Source organism: Phyllostomus discolor, chromosome 3, assembly GCF_004126475.2.
Source record: "Phyllostomus discolor isolate MPI-MPIP mPhyDis1 chromosome 3, mPhyDis1.pri.v3, whole genome shotgun sequence".
Taxonomy (NCBI): domain Eukaryota; kingdom Metazoa; phylum Chordata; class Mammalia; order Chiroptera; family Phyllostomidae; genus Phyllostomus; species Phyllostomus discolor.
Window position 1 is genome coordinate 186,406,857 of NC_040905.2, and position 13,531 is coordinate 186,420,387.

The window sequence follows — 13,531 nt, forward strand, 5'->3', positions numbered from 1 at the left end:
CACCACAGCCCTTCAGAGACCTGAGGCCCCCTGGCCACGTGCCCCTGGGGTGGCTGCACTCCAGGTGAGGGAGCTTCTTGCACTGCTCAGTTGCCCTTCTCCTCCCCATTCTGGTTGCCTCCCCCAAGGCTCCGAGCTGGCCCCATCTCACACTCGGTTTAGAGCCCAGACCACCTTTGGTCCCTCCAGCTGGGGCCTGAGAACCCCTCGGCAGAGCAGCGCCCCCCACCAAAGCATCCCAGACTTCACACCTCAGAATGGATAGGAGCACCGGCCATACCCCAGGAGATCATGGGGTGCAGGAGGGGAAACTGAGTCAGCACCCCCAGGACCACCCAAACAGGGCAGAAGCAGGAATAGGATCCAGGTCTCCAGCGCCCCAGCCCAGGACAGTCCTCTAAGACGGGGAACAAAGCTTCCTTTGATCCTGTGCCTGGACAGCACACCAAACAGTGTGTCCCTTATCTGTGCCGTCATCCTCAGAGGCACACATTCCGAGGATGGCTGGGGAAGAAAGGGCTTCTAATGGTGAGGCCGGGGGTCATTCACCCTAGCTGGGCCGCCTCAGATTTTTGCAAGGGGGACTGCGTTTCTCCGGACCGTGGTTTAGGCTGGACGTGATGGGTCTCCCTGTCAGGAGGGAAGACAGACCCCAAGACTCTGCTGCTAGAAAGGCCAGCAGAGCCCCAGCCGCCCCCACAATAGAAGGGTAAAATTGGGGCATATCAACCGAACCCACATTTTCCAAGTCCAGTTCAAGACAGACCCCATGTTGTGGGCCCAGAGGTAGCTATGGGGTCTCTGCCCCGGGAATGGGTAGAAAATGGAGAGATCACACTTCACTCAGACAAAGCGTGGTCGCCTGTGGGGTGGCGTGTCTGAAGTGGCAGCAGCCTGGCAGAGACCGGGAGGTTACAGTGGTGGGAACCAAGGTTTACTTATTTGTTTACTTAAGATTTTATTTATTTATTTTTAGAGAGAGGGGAATAGAGAAAGAAAGAAAGAAAAAGAAACATCAATTTGTGCTTGCCTCTCGTGCACCCCCTGCTGGGGACCTGGCTTGCAACCCAGGCATGTGTCCTGACTGAGAATCGAACTAGTGACTTTTTGCTTTGCAGTCCGTCGCTCAATCCATTGAGCTGCACCAGCCAGGGCAGAAACAAAGGTTTTTAAAAATAGATTTGTTTTTAAATCATCACCTGAAGATATATTTATTGAGTTTTAGAGACAGAGAAGGGGGTGGGGAGAGGGAGGGAGGGGGGGAGAGGGAGAGGGAGAGAGAGAGAGAGAGAGAGAGAGAGAGAGAGAGAGAGAGAGAGAGAGAACACTGATGTGAGGGAGAAACATTGATCGGTTGCCTCTCGTACGCACCCTGACCAGGGATGGAACCTGCAGCGTAGGTATGTGTCCCGACCAGGAATCAAGCCCAAAACCTTTTGAGGGACCAGGCAACGTTCCCACTGAGCCACCCGGCCAGGGGGGAGCCCAAGCTTTTAAACATTATTTTCTTGTTTAGATAACATTTTTCCTGTACCCCAAGGAGTGTCTTGCACACCTCACTGTACAGGCCACCAGAATAAAAGGTGGGGAGGCCCTCGGAGAGGATCTTCAGGCTGCAGGGACGACAGAGCTCATTTCGTCTCAGCCCTCGCTTTGCAGTGAGGAAACAGGGACCCAGGGAGGGGTGTGACTTGTCCAGGGTCACCTGACTCCTCAGTGGCTGATCCCACACGAAACGCAAACCTCTAAGTCTTGATGCTAAAACCACAGTCCAGCTCCTTACTGGCCCCTTACTGGGCCACAGGCAGGTCCCTGTGCTGCTCAGCGTTCGGGGCGGCAAGATCACACACCGGCTCCGAGGTGGCTGTGGGTGGCAGGGAGATGTGCACCCTAGCCTGGGTGCCAGTGCTATCGGGACAGGGGACGCAGGCCATCAGCAGCCTCAGTTCTAGGAGTCACTCTGCTTTACACTAAAGCCTCCGTTTCCCCATCTGTGGAATGGGTCTAATCAAGCCCAGCTCTCAGGCTGCTGTTTCCCCTAGACATCTGTGAGTGGGGAAGTAACCTGAGGCATGTCACTGCTGTCCTTACACTCCGACAGGTCCTGTTTTGAGGGCAGAGACCTAGGAGGCCAGAGGGTTCTGCTCTGACGGCCAAGGGCAGCCCTGGACGCTGCTGGACGTGGAGCCCCTGCAGCCCGGTGGTCCCAGCACCTCCCAGCCCAGGCCCGGCGTGGTGGTGGGCGGCTGTGGACACGGGTCCTGGGCCTTCTGAGGTGCAGGCCTGAAACCCTGCCCCTGTCCCTGTGGCCCCCTTGCTAGGAAGGGGGAGTTGGGGAGTGGCAAGGGCAGTAGGGAGGGGAACAGTTAGCCTAGGAGTAGCCAGTGAGGGGGTGTATTTTCTATAGAGAGCTTAAGAATAATAATATCAACTCAAAGTCTGACTTCTTTTATCATCGTGATGGGCCTGCAGGTCTAAACAATGTCAGTGATACAACACGGCTCCCTGCCAGGGTGGCTGCCCCCACCTGCCTGCCGCTGGTGTCTGGCCAAGGCCCGGTGCTGTTCCCCTTAGACCAAGCCAAACCCGGTGTGCGTCCGCGCCCATCCCGAAGAGGCTCGCAGGCTTCCTGCTGCCAGTCACTTGCTCGCGAGATGCCTTGGCCAATAAGCCCCTCCCACCACCCTGCACATCCAGCTCCTTCAAGGCTTAGCTAAGCTGCTCCCTCTTCCAGGAAGTCTTCCTGCATGTCCCCCAGCTGGCCACAGCTCTCTTCCCAGGCCTCCTAACTTCCAGCCCAGGCTGTAGGTAGACTCAATGACATTACGTTCTCATCTCCAGAGGAAGATTCAAGAAAGGAACCACTCTCTGAAATCCGGAACTCACAGCACAGAAAAGCACGCCAGGAGAGCCAGCTCCTAGCTGTGTGACCCAGACAAGTCCCTTGGCCTTGCCAGCCTCTGTGCGCCTGGGTACAAGGACCGTCTTATCTTCCAATAGCCTCCTTGCCTGGACCTTGCCATCCCTTCCTTGGCCACACCCTGCACCTTGTCATCACGCAAAAATGTTCCACCTGCTTCCAAAGTCACTAATTCAAGCACCCTCTTGCTGACCGTGCCCTCCCCACCTCCAGCTGCTTGCCAGATGCGAGCAGCCCTTTGCCAGCACCCCCGATGGATCAAGGAAAATAGATTCAGACCCAGAGAGCGAGCCCTGGACCCCAGGCCGCTCTCCAGGATGATATAACCCACGGCCCCTCTCACCTCTCCAGTTTCTCCTTGCCGGGATCGGAGCAACACTCGCTCTTCAAGAGCCCACTGCCTCCAGCCTCAGGGCCTTCGCTCGGGTTACTGGTCTCCCTTGCCCGGCGCGCTCCCCCAGCCACTCGCACCTGCTCGTTCCCTACTCACTTTTCCGATCTCAGCTCAGAACCCTTCCCTTAAGCAGCCTTCCGCAGTGATGCCAGACGAGGTCCATTACTCTGCACACTGTCATGCCCTCTCTTTTCGTCCAGTACCTGCCCAGGTTTTGTGGGACTGCAGGGTTGCTGCCCATATCTCCCGGGGTCGGGGAGCCCACGAGGCCGGCACCCACGTCCGCTTAGCTCTGCCCTGTATCCCCAGCACTGAGCCACGCTTCACACACAGACAGTGATCGATACACGAACAAAGGCATCATTCACAACATTAAATTAAAAAATAGCTTCAAGGCATGAATGAACGGGCTAGTTGGGGCGAGGATCTAGGAAAGTCTGTATGGGGCGGGTCACTGATCTCTCTCCAGGGGGGCCACAGGCCAAGCTGCTCCTGGTAATGGTCATACCAGGGATGAGGCAGGTGGCCCAACCAACAAGCTCTCCGAGCTCCTTCCTGTCCATTACCTCCCAGCCCTCCTCCGGGCCTGCCCATTACCCACAGCACTGGGCACTTACTGACCAGTCCACAGGGGCGTTTCCGAACTGGCATACGATTTACTCTGCGGTGTGAACATTTTCTTCTTCCCCAGGGCCAGAACTCAGGAGCCTGTCTTTGGGGGGTTGGATGAGGACGAAGTGGCAGAATCTAGTTAGAGCAGGGTTCAAATCCCAGTTTTACCTCTTGCTGGCTGTGTGACCCTGCAAAAGTCACCTGACCTCTCTGGGCTCCTGTTTCCTCATCTGTACCCATGGGACAGGAATGTCTAGCCAGAGGCTGCTGTAAGGACTAGATGAGTAAAAGTACATGAAGAGTCTAGTCTAGTGTGGGGCCTGCCACGTGTTGCGTCTAACTGATTTCAAGGCAGTTTTGAACATTTTAACATCTCTGAAACTGAAATGCAACTCATAACCCGAGTCCGTCTGCCATTTGTTTCTTCCTCAATGGATTGGACAATAACGGCGCCTCCCACAGACTGTGCCCCCGGGCCAAGGAAAGAGAGTGGTGGCCTGGTTTCTTTACTTCCTTTTCAAAGAGGCAGGAAGGGCTGTGGAGGCCCAGGGTCCAAAGCCAAGGGCGCACACTGTGGAGAGAAAGGGGGCTGCTGGGGTCTGTTGTGATGGTGCGGAAGTGTAACGCATCGGGGAACCTGCAGGCACAGGCCCTTCCCAGCCTGATGGCCTCTGAATCTGTCCCCAGTCCTCATCCCCCTTGGCGGGTGGCCGGAACTCCAGCAGGAGCCTCGCCTGTCTGGCTCTGACCCTATGCCCCTGGTAGCGTAGCCCGCAGTCCCCGGCTTTAGGGGCAGTCTGGTCACAGCGCTGACTGTGTACCTGCTGCCACCTAAACCCCCAGTTTTTCTCAAGAAGAGAGTCCTGGTACCCACCCAGAGACCTCTCCTCCAGGGCGACCCACTTTTCAAGCCACCCCGGACTCTGCTCTCCATTGTTCCGGAAGGCCAGTACTGGGGGGGAGGGCAGGGGTCGTCCAGACCTCACCTGAGCCCTGGTGCCGTGGGTGCCTCCTTAGACCCTCCGGCCTGGTGAAACCAGCTTGGCCTGATTACTATCCACATTATGATTATATTGTAACACATATCACACATAGCCAAAGTTTTACAGAAATACAAGGTCTATCACATACGAATATTTCAAAATAAAGAAAAGACAAGCCCTGGTATTGCTCAGTGGGTTGGGCATCATCCCACAAACCGAAAGGTCGCCGGTTCAATTCCTGGTCAGGGCACATGCCTGGGTTGTGGGCCTGGTGCTTGGTCAGATGCGTGTGAGAGGCAACCGATAGATATTTCTCTCTCACATTGATGTTTCTCTCCCTTTATTTCTCCCTCCCTTACCCTTTCTCTAAATATAAATAAATAAGATCTTAAAAAAAAAGAAAATAAAATCCTGCTATCCAGCGATAACCAGTTTCTGTATTATTTGCATATGTCTCGATACATTTTTCCCCTATTTTCAAAACAGCTCTGTTCCCCGTGCTCTCTGCTTTGCTTTTCTAGTTAACACAACACTGCAGACCTCTCTCCACAGGTGACCTCACGGTGCTCCCCCACCCTCCACCTCTTTACCTGGCAGGTCCTTGAGGCCTGACCAGAGCGCCCAGCCCCCACCAAGGTGCAGGGCTTTTGACCTGAAGGGTTTCTGGGCTGACTTGTCCCCTCTCCCTCAGGGCACTGCTGTGATTAGGTCACGGCTGCCACGTCCTGGCACGGAAGTCCTCTGGAGCTCTTACCCCAAGGGGTGTACGCGAACGGTGGCTGGCTGTCCCCAGGGGATTTGACCATAGTCCTCTCAGAAGAGAGCTGACATTCTCCCAGACCCAGATGCTGGCCTGGGGTTTCCCTAACTCCCAGGGCCCCAGACATCACAAAACCCAGCAGTGAACAGGCGCCTACCATTTCATAGCATATAAAGCATTGTGAGGCTCACAACAACCTGGACATTAGGCACAGCAGGTAGCTGTTATCCCCACTTTACAGATGAAAAGACTCAGGCTCAGAGAAGCTCACTGCAGGCTCAAGGCCAGCGGTGATCTACTAAATGACCTCTCTGTTTCCCTCCCCTTCAGAGTCTGGTCAACTCCAAGTTGTACAACCAACCTGGCTCAGGCACTGCCTCCTCCAGGGAGCCTTCCACCCCCCACCCCAACCCACCCCAGGCTGGGCACCCCTGAAGGCAAGGATGGACCTGGCTTATTTCCACACCCACGCTCCCCAAGCACAGAAAACCCTCAGTAGATGGCTGCCGGGATGAAGATCGTTACGATTATTAAGGCGGGAAACTGCACCCCCACCTTACGGACAAGCACAAGGGGCCCGCAGGGCTTGCCTACAGAGCATGTCAGTGACCAGCTTGGGTCTCCCGCCTCAGAGGTGTGGCTTCTTTTGCTCCTTTCTGTCCCTTGTCCTTGGTGATCTTGGGCTCCCAGACATTGCCAGAGGGTCATTTCTGGCTTCTCTTGCACTGACTGGGCTCCACAGGTCCAGCCAGGTGTGAAGGGGTGTCATGGGCAGGGCTCTGGCTAGGCAGGCTCAGCCCCTGGCCTGGGCCACCACCGGCGGTAGCCTTAGGGATGGCCACAGCAGCTGGCCACCCGCTGAGCAGCTCCAGAGTCAATGCCCAGTGCAAGCACTTTCTGTCTACCTCTCACTTCATCCTGCCATGATGCCACTTTACAGCGGGGCGGTGGGGGGGGAGCGGTGGCGGGGAGGGAAAGACCCCAGCCCAAGGCGCCCACAGTAGCCGTGCTGGGCCTGGCAGCAGGCAGCCCAGGAGTGTGCAGGCCCAAGAGCCAGAAACAAACGTACGGTCAGAGTACACGAGACAACGCCTCCCAGGAGGTCTGCGGGCTTGTTTTGGCAAGGCCTCAAAGTCTCCCTCCCTATCACTGGCCGCCTCCCACCCCTGGAATGACACTTGGGTCCAGGGAACACAGGCTGGCCCTGGCAGTCCCCAAGTACCCCCTGTGGGCAGGGTCACGCCACCTGCCAGCTCCCCGCCAGCTCCGGGCCCGAGGCCAGGCTGGAAGCAGCTGTCACATCAACCCTGCACGGGTTCTCGGCTCCCGACTTCCTCCTGTGTGAGCAGGACCTCCCGTGGCCTCTCCCAGGCAGCTGAAAGATTTTGAGCAGGGCCCTGCCTCTCTCTGGGCTTCACTTTCCCCGTCCGTGAAACCTGGGGGGAGCGGAAGGCGGGCTGGGCGGAAGGGGTGGTCTCAGTGGAACCCACCGACCCTGGCACTGCAGGGCGTGCCCGCAGGCAGCCCAGCACAGCCATCCAGGCCCTGAACACTGGAGCCAGACCACGGGGTTCAGCTACGTGGCCCTGGGCAAGAAGCTGCTGCACCTCTCTGGGCCTCAGGGCCATCGTCTGTAAAATGGGGATGAGGCAGAAAACAGACTGAAAGTAGATACACCAAAATCTCTAAATGGACTGTCTGAGATGAGAAAGGAAGGGGTGGGTAATTGATTTTCTGTGTTTTTCCTGTCTTTTTCTAAACTCTCCAATATCAAGGATTTCTAATAGAAAAAGCAAATATACTTCTTTATAAATTAACTTTATTGAGATACAATTTACATACAATATAATGTACCCATTTAAAAATGGGAGTAATAACGAGTACTAGTATCGATCCTACAGATTGCTTTGAGGATTGCATGGGTTAATGTATGTATGTAAAACCTTACAGGGTACCTGGAGCATAAGAAATGCTATTGTTTGCTAAATCAATAAGCCCGAGAGCAGCCTGGCTTCCTCCTCCTCCTCCTCCTGGGAGGACCTCCTCACCTGGGCTGGACCTCCCCCTCACTGCGGCACCAAGCGCCCCCTCCCCTTCCCACGGTCACTGCCCGGCCGACCCCATCACCCGTGGCCTGGACGCTCCCACAGTCCCCTGCCTGGCCCCCAGAGGAGCTGCGCCAATAATCAGGCCGGGCCGGCCCCTGCCCCTCGGTTCGCCCAGCCCTGGACTACAGCCTTACCTCCTGGGTGGGGTGGCGTCTCAGCCAGTTATGTCCCTTCTCTGCGCCTTCGTGTTCCTCACTGAACAAGGAACAGAAACAGTCTCTCCCTCGAGAACTCACAGGGTCCCATGATGCCTGGGTGGACACCCACTCTGACTCAGGCCTCTCTCACCGGCCCCCTCTTCCCTCTCCTGCCGTCACTGCCCTGGCCTGCTCTTCCCTGGACAGGCCTGCACGGTCCTACCTCAGGGCTTTTGCATGGGCTGTTCCATCCTCCCTTCCAGCACCCTGGGACCACGGCCCTTGGCCCAGAAATCAGCTCCACTCACTCCCTCACCTCCTCCCAGCCTTTTCCCCAGCATCTCCACGATTCCCCCCCACCACCCTGGTTACACTGCAGCACCCTCCCTTCCAGCCCCAGAAACTCGACAGAAAAACAACCCTAGTCAATTCGCCCCATCTCGGTTATCACCATCTGTTTTACTTAGTTTTCCCTTTTTTTCCTTATTAGATTATAGGATCACTCACAACAGAGTTTTTGGGGTCTCTTCTTTCTTCCCCCTACTCTCAAGACCCCTCCCCCCCAGAAAACACCGGGCACCACGTTGGTGCTTAATAAACGGATGGTTGAATGGCTGAACAAACAACGCGGACGGCGGAGGACAGAGCCCGGCAGGTGGGGAGTGCTCTGCCCTTTCATTATGTCTTTTTCCATTCGGGCCGAACCAAATAGACTTGCCATTTCTCTTGAGTCCACGGCAGCCAGAGAGTGGCCATTTCACAGAATTTACCCTAACGTGTTCCCCACGGCAGCCCGCAGGCCCCGGGGGAGGCGCCTCGAGGCCTCGCACACGGGAGGTGCCCAATAAGCCTCAGTTCCCGGAAACGGAGTCGCCCGCCCCCCGCCCTCCCCTCCAGGTGAGATTGCAAAGCACCGCCCGCCTGTCCGTCTCAGGGAGGCAAGGCACAGGCTGCAGACTTAATAAATACGGGACCTCGCTGAATTATCTTCTGCTCCTCCTGAAAAATCTCTGTCCCCGATTTCTGATAAAGAACATAAACATAAAAACACCTTTTGCTCTAAAATAACCCAGGTTCCGGCCAGACAAAGCCCCTTCCCAGGGGAAAACGGGCGAGCTGCCTGCCTCCCAGAGGGTTTATTTGATGGTGGTAGAGAGAGGCGGGGACATTCTTTGGTATCTCTGTACATTAGCATTATTGTCCACGAACTGCTCTTTCCCATAAAGGCTTCAGGTGAAAGAGATGTAAGGATAGAACACGGGTTATCAGAGCCGGAAAGATCCAGTGATCACTGCATCTACCCCATTTCACAGACCGGGAAGGGAGGGAAAGCAAGGGAAGGGCGTGGCCTGAGGCCAGAGTGCAGGGGAGGCAGAGTTCACCCTGGAACCTGTGCTGCTGACTCCTGTCTCCTGGCCTTTCCGCCGCCCTCAGGCTCCTGCACGGCCATCCCACCCGCCTCCCCTGTCTACAGCGACTTCCTCATGCGGAAGTCCTCAGAGTCCAAAGCTAGGGGCAAAGGGTAATTCCGATCCTTGTCATAGACTTCTGTGACAAGCTGTCAGATTGTCCCACAAAATCAAACCCACCGGAGATTCCTGATAGCCTTGTCAGCATAGAGGTTTATCCTTTTACATTCATTTTTGCTAATTTTATAGGAATAAATACAGACTGCTTTCATTTGCTGAATGGTAGGTGTTTACAAACACACACACACACACACACACACACTCACACTTCGGCCTTGGAACCAGGACCCCTGGGCTTGGTTTCTGGTTTGCCTCATGATTCAGACAGGTCACATCCCCTTTGGAGATGGCAGATGCTTATCTGCAAAATGACGGGGTTGGACGAGATGGTTTTTCAAGATCCCTGTCAGCTTGGACATTTGCAGTTTCATGGTAGATTTTAAAATTAGCATGAAATGAATTTTTAAAAAAATTCCTCACCTAAGGATGTGTTTATTGATTTTAGAGAGAGAGGAAGGGGGAGAGAGAGAAAATATCAATGTGAAAGAGAAACATCAATTGGTTGCCTCCTGTGTGTGCCCCAATTGGGAATCAAACCTGCCACCTAAGTATGTGCCCTGACTGGGAATCGAACCTGCAACATTTTGGTGCATGGGACGATACTCCAAATGACTTAGCCACCCGGCCAGGGCGGGGTGAGTTTTTGATAATCAGAATCTGTCAGGCTCCTAAACCAGGACAAAATGGCTTGGACCAGCCAGGCAGGAAACGGGGCCCAGATTATACACGCGTAGCGATGGTAGGAGACTTAGGAAGCAAGTAAGCTTATGCATCAGAGCTACGCGCAAGCGACAGCACATATACTTAGTCCGCTTTTATGAAGGGCTAATAACACTCATTTGCGGTGCAGCTCCACCACGGCCAGAAGGCAAGGGCATGGCCATTTTACTTCAGCCCTTAGAACCCAAGACTTGAGGTCGAAGGTGGCTCGCCCAGCCTCTGCTTACACACTTCTGCTGACACAGAGCTCACCACCTGCCCAGGTGGCCCCTTCTTACTCTTGGCTGTAAGAACGCTCCTGGGAGAGGAGCAGGTCTTGAAGGGGACAAGAGAGACCAGAAGGCCCAGACTTGGTTCTCAGAAATTATGCCTCATTGCCTCAATCAGGGCGGGCAACGGAAGATGGGGAAGAGGGCCAGTCAGGAGGAAGGCCCGGCGAAGGGCTCCTCTGGCTCCAGACCTCTAAGGCAGCTGCTGAGCTGAAGGTGCACAGGAAGTGCAGGGATGCATTCTGGCCTTAGCCTGGGTGGGGTCCGAACAAGCCCCAGGCTGAGTCTTGCCTTGCTCTCTTTGGCTCCGGCTGGAGAAACAGTGCTGGGCCTGGGACCGCTCAGCTTGGAGGCGAGAAGATCTGGGGAGGTGGGGTCAGATGTTGTCTATGGAGTCAGATGTTGTCTGTGCCCAGAGCAGCCTGTGAGATCCCCACCATAAGGGGTGTGCCCCGGGTAGCAAGGCCTTCCAGAAGGGATCTTTCAGGGGGGCTGGACCAGATGCCAGGGGTCTTTACTCAGCATCATCGAGCCACAGTTCTTCAGACTGTGCTCTGTCTCAGACCCACTGCCCACCCCAATCACAGCTCCCGTAGCACTGTTGGGCCTCTGGGGTCCACGCTTTGACGCAAGGCAGTCCTATCACATCCGGCTGGGACATGGAGCTGGGTGCCAGCACTTGAGCATATTTAAGGGACTTCCTGTATCATCCCCTAAAACCAGGTGCATGCAGGCAAGTCTGCCACGGAGGACCCCACCATCTCCAGTCCAGGGATCCCCTAGCCCCAGACGGCAAAGCAGGCTTGGCCGGGCAGACTCTGACTGCCCCACCTTGCATGCCCAGGCCAGCTCAATAGGGACCGAGGGGTGTTCCCACCTCCTGTTTTTCATACGGAGTGGGAGAGTCCCCACACGGTCCGCAGAGCACTCAGGCCACAAGGGGGCCTGTCTGGGCTGGCTGGCCACACCCAGGGTGAGCGGCCCTCTCTGCGGGCGAGCGGGGTGGGCGGTGCAGACAGTGCCCATCCAGGCCCCAGCCGTCGGGAGCTTGAACCTTGGGGCGGCCTCTCCTCACGGCTCAGTGAGGAAGGGGCCACCATTGCTTTCTCTATCCCGATGGGGAAACTGAGGCCTGGAGAGGAGCAGAGCTTTGTGCAAGGTCACGCGGAGGGGTGGGAAGCCAGGTCCTCCGTGCCCCGCCAGGACCCCGCGGCGCGCCCTGACCCAGCATCCCTCCCGGGGTGGTGCAGCAGAGAGACGCAGCACACACAGCGCGCAGACCAGGAAGGCATGGCTGGCAGCGCAGGGCCGCCCTACCTTGATGACGGCCGCGCAGGTGGCGGTGGCGTCCGGATCCGGCTCTGAGCTCCTCGCCGCCCGCGGAGTCCCCGCGCCCCGAGCCACCGCCTCCTCCCCCCGCAGCCTGGCGGACGGGGCGGGTGGGCGGGGCAGGAGCCGACACAAGCCCCGCCTGCGCACCCGCGGGGGCACCCCGCCTTCCGCACTCTCCTGACTGTGCTCCTGGCCCCCCGGGGCTGGTCTCGGGGCGTGCACACACGCACAAAACAGGCGCGCACACGCCGCAGTGATTGGGGCGGGCTCCCTGGCGACCAGGCTGAGGTTGAGGACAGTCAGACCCGCCTGGCTTCACGTCCCGCCAGTCCCTGGCTGCGTGGCACGGAAAAGGGACTCGACCTCCCGGAGCCTCCGTTTTCCCTTTGGTGAAATGAAAACAGTAATTGCACCGGCCTCAGAGAGCTATTTGAGAATTAGAGGAGTCAATCTAATTTACCCACTCGGTAAAGTGCGCGCACAGAGCCCGCCACAGAAGCGCTAGGTAAACTCGGCCCCGGAGAAAAAAGCATGCAGCGTCGCCCCAGTGTCGGAAGGACACTTCCTTCCTTCTCGGGGTAGCCAGGAGGGGGCGCTGCTGCGCAGTCTGGCAGGCTTGGGGTCCTAAGTACCCTAGGAATCCGGAGACGCTTGGGGACAGGGGGAGGGGCCCGCCTTTGAATAACCACCACCTAAAGATTACGGAACCACGCACTGTTCTATGCACTTTAAGTGCATTACCTCACTCAACCGTCACACAAGCCTGCGAGGTTATGCTATTGCCCACTTATTTTACATATCAGAAGGCTGAGAACACAGCTATAATTCAACACTAGGCAGCGTGGCTCCCAAGCCCAAGCTGATACCCACTCCGCCTCTCCTGAGAGAAGCTCCTTGTTTTGTTCAGTGCTGTATCTCCAGGGCTTAGAACAACGCCTGCAACATAGTAGGCACGCAGCATCTGTTGAGTGACAGCACATACTGTGTCCTATCACATGTATTATTGCATTTAATCCTGGTAACTCCCCTATTTGGCCACTAGGATTACCCCCACTTTACACATAAGAGGGAAATAGAGGCTTAGAGTCACTGAGTACTTGGGGGCTCTTGTTTATCTCCTTGGAGAGAACAACCAGGGCCAAAGCCTGAGACTCCATGTTCCCTGGGTGGCTGCCCTGCCCAGACCCGATGGATGGGCTCCCCGCCTGCCACCCAGAGCCCAGCCCCTCGGGGTGGCCTGCCAAGCCTCAGCTCTGTGGCCCTGACCCGGGACTCCGAGAGCTGGCCTGCTCGGTAGGCCAACTGAGCGCATATTCCGGTATCAGCGTGACCGAGTTGGATCTTTGATCTTCCAAAGAAGCACGTGGAAAATCAGAATGTTGTGGGAGTTCCTTATACTTACAGTCAAGTATTACCTTTATTTTTCATCACACGGGGGGGGGGGGCGGGGGGGGTGGGCACCATAGCCTTTTGAAGGCTGAAGCATCTGAATGTCTTAATTCAGCTGGGGCTTAGGCAGTATCTCTAGTGCGTCTCCCCACCCCCTTGCACACTCACACCTCTGTGCCTTGCTCACACTTTCTCTTCCACCAGGAATTCTCTTACTGCATCACCTCCCACTGCCTAAACCTACTCATCTTTCCTTCCAGGCTTGGCACCAGCACCCCACCCTCCGCAGGAAGCCTTCCCAGATGCTCTGTGGATGTGCCCTCCCAGCCTTGCTTTTGCATCATCCCACCCGTGCCATGGAGGTAGGTGGCTGGGGCC

At 56.4% G+C, this 13,531-nt stretch overlaps 1 protein-coding gene across 1 annotated transcript in view; it reads right to left on the bottom strand.

Moving 5' to 3' along the window:
- The window catches only part of CORO2A (coronin 2A), a 46,187-nt gene extending 34,241 nt beyond the window's left edge, over positions 1–11,946 (bottom strand). Inside the window, exon 1 of the mRNA XM_036021963.1 lies at positions 11,750–11,946. The gene's annotated coding sequence lies outside the window, so the exon portion shown is untranslated. The remainder of the gene's footprint in view (positions 1–11,749) is intronic.
- Positions 11,947–13,531: the final 1,585 nt, after the last annotated feature.